Source organism: Mesitornis unicolor, unplaced genomic scaffold, assembly GCF_000695765.1.
Source record: "Mesitornis unicolor isolate BGI_N332 unplaced genomic scaffold, ASM69576v1 scaffold42039, whole genome shotgun sequence".
NCBI lineage: Eukaryota > Metazoa > Chordata > Aves > Mesitornithiformes > Mesitornithidae > Mesitornis > Mesitornis unicolor.
The window spans coordinates 4,943-7,978 of record NW_010206020.1 but is presented as its reverse complement, the minus strand read 5'-3'; the positions used below and the strand labels follow the sequence as shown (position 1 = coordinate 7,978).

Below are 3,036 nucleotides of genomic sequence, written 5' to 3'. Positions count from 1 at the left end.
ACTGAGCCCTGGGGAACACCGCTTATGACTGGTAGCCAACTGGATTCATTCAGTTTCATTCACCACAACCCTCTGTGCTAATGAATACCCCTTCTCTTTCTAAGCAATCCATTTACACCAGAATCACTCTGGACTATTTAATTTTCTTTTAATCCAGGGCAAGGTCTCAATTTTTTCCTCCTGTTGTCTGCTTGCACTTCTGAAAAGGTTAAAAGTTATCCTTGCAAGGAAAAGGCAACCTTTCCTCTTTCTACACCTTCTCCTTAATGTCAGTACAGCAAACTATCTCATCCTGCCAGCTTTACTTCTACACTTGGACTTTTTTAAGTGGACCCCTCCATTACCCCCTCCATCATGGCTATTATTGCTGTACCTGTCACTACACCATGTTTGGTTTGCCACAGTCATCTAAAATTTCAGTTGACTGTCTGAAGAGTTAAGAATTCCTTCCCTGTGCAAGAAAAACTGGTGGCTTGTATCGCCGTATCTTGCAGTAGTAGAGGGGAGAAGAGAGAGATCCGGCAGGCAGGAATGGTGCAGCAATAGTGATTTATTTAATTATTTAACAACTCTTTTATAGACTTTTTTCTTCATAGCCTAATTGGTCAAGAGGTCAGCCACCCCGCCTGGGGTGATTGGCTGAAATCCTAAAACATCCATCCTGAGAATATTTTTCTACTATACTATAAACTATTCGCAGGTGTTCTTAGTTTACAATAACACTACTGATAGCTTCTGTGAGAGGGAAAAGTTTCACACGGGACAAGAGAGAAGCAAGAGAAGTTCTTGCTACTGCATATCTGCATCCACAGGCTTGTGCCTGCAGATGAGAATATCCTACCCCCCACCCCATGCCCTGTGGCAAGTTAACCATCAAATATGCATTTTGACCAGCACGTCCAATAGTAAACAACACCATCTCTAAGACCTTGCTCCTGTTTAAGCTAGTGTTTCTCTGGCCCTGTATACAATGATACTGCCATCTCCATAGCCTTTGCTATTTTCTGTGTATCAGGATCTCATAGATTACCTCTTCATAGAAAGACGGGTATCCATTCCAGTTGTGACTACTCTTTTAATAAAATTAGAGGCTGGACTGACCTTTGGATTAACTGAGCTTCTCTCTTGCCTTATTTCCTGGTCCATATCAACGTTCTTATCTTCTCCTTATCCTCTGCTCCAGAAGCTTAGCCCATAAATCTGTTCTCTATGTTAATTCTACATAAATAGAGTGAAATTTCATATGCAACAACTCAGTAGCTGTTTTCTGTGGGCTTTGTCTAAACAACTCCTTTACCTCTTTGCCACAAACATGATAGCACACCGTTCAGACACAACATGAAGAATAGTTGCATAGATTTCTACTGACACCTTCATGTGTTTCTTAGCATGGTTACAAAGTTTAATAGATATTTCAGTTAAACTCATAGCCTTTTACTATGTGAAGCTCTGAAAATTATGGTAGCATGATCTTCTAAAAAATAACAATTTTAAACTGGTTATCCGATATGATCTGGATCTAGTGTGCTGAAAAACTGGGATTTCTTTTTCCATTATCAAGTTGCTTTGCACTCTTCTGCCACCTTGAGGGCATAGAGCCATCTTCTGAACACCAGCAGGTGTTTTTAAGACTGGTGCCTTATTTGTAGAGTGGAAGCACTCTATCAAAGCCAACAGGCAACACCAAAGTTCTCTTCTGGGTTTGTTAGCTGCTCTTTTGCATCTAGATCAAGGCCAGCGATTTTTTCTTGGCTATTGGCTCACCTCTTTACCAGCTAATTGTCTGCTTCTCGCACCCAAGCTGATAGCATGCTAAGAGTTTTCGCCTTCAGCTTTGAAAATAGCATTTTGATTGCGTCTTTCCTAGTATTTAGATCCTTATGCTCCAGCAAAAAGACACCTCAGAAACATTAAGTTCTTGGCCGTACCATGAAAACAGGCAGATGGGCAGTGGAGACTAAGCCCTATCTGTTTTTCCTGTGAGAAAAGACCTGACTCATAAAATAACAACACATTGCTGCTGAAGGATATAGGCTTCAGTGGTTTCACTTCATATGGATTTGTTCTGGTTTTAGGCTTTAGAGAAAGTCACGTTCTGTTAGTTAAGCCACTCAGTACAAATGTTTTTAAAGTAAATCCATCACATCAAAGACTTAGATCCATATGCCTGTCATTAGAGCAACTTATTAAAGTGTGCCACACACAACAGACGTAAAGCTAGAAGCAAACTCTTAACAGCTGCCCTGCAGATTCCAACTCACCACGCTTTTACACAAAATCTCTGCAAATGTCACAACTATCAGCTATCTGTTAATTCCTAAATGACAAATCTTTGCTAAGCCTGAGGTGCACAGTAGCCGATGTTGATAGTTTGTATGTATGTGTTTACATTTCAACATCATAAAATTACATAAGAGACGTTAGCGCTCACAGCAACCCAACAGAGCACCATACAGACAAACAGACATGACAGACAATGTGAACTCTAAGGAACATTCTGTAATATTCTACTTAACTTAATCTATTTCTGTGCAATTTCAGCTTTAAATAATGACCCATGGAAATATTATAGTCTGTCAATCTGTTGCTGATACTTCAGCAAATAATGTTTTAATGAGCCTGAGGCTAACAGAGTTGTTTTTTTTCCCCAAGAATCAAATTTAAAGAATCATAGAATGGGTTAGGTGGGAAGAGACCTTAAAAGTCACCCAGTTCCAACCCCCCTGCCATGGGCAAAGAGAGGGACCCGTCCCTGGGTGGGTTTGAACCACCAACCTTTCGGTTAACAGCCGAATGCGCTAACCAATTGCGCCACAGAGACTCCCCTGCTACAATTATCTTTGTGATAAAAAATAATTTTCCTTCCTAAAATAAAATTACCTTCCTAAAAGCATTGATTCCTATTAGAAGAGATGCTCTGCATTAAATCCTCCTATATCCTAGAATCTTTCAAGCTGAAAAAAAACCCTTACAATACAATGTTTCACTGTAGTAGATTGTTTCATACAGGATCTGAGTAATTTGGTGTTTAAATAC

The 3,036-nt window shown here is 39.9% G+C and overlaps 1 non-coding gene across 1 annotated transcript; it reads right to left on the bottom strand.

Moving 5' to 3' along the window:
• Positions 1-2,747: 2,747 nt before the first annotated feature.
• On the bottom strand, positions 2,748-2,821 carry TRNAN-GUU. The gene has a single exon. It is a non-coding gene; the product is annotated as a tRNA-Asn (tRNA).
• Between the last annotated feature and the right edge of the window lie 215 nt (positions 2,822-3,036).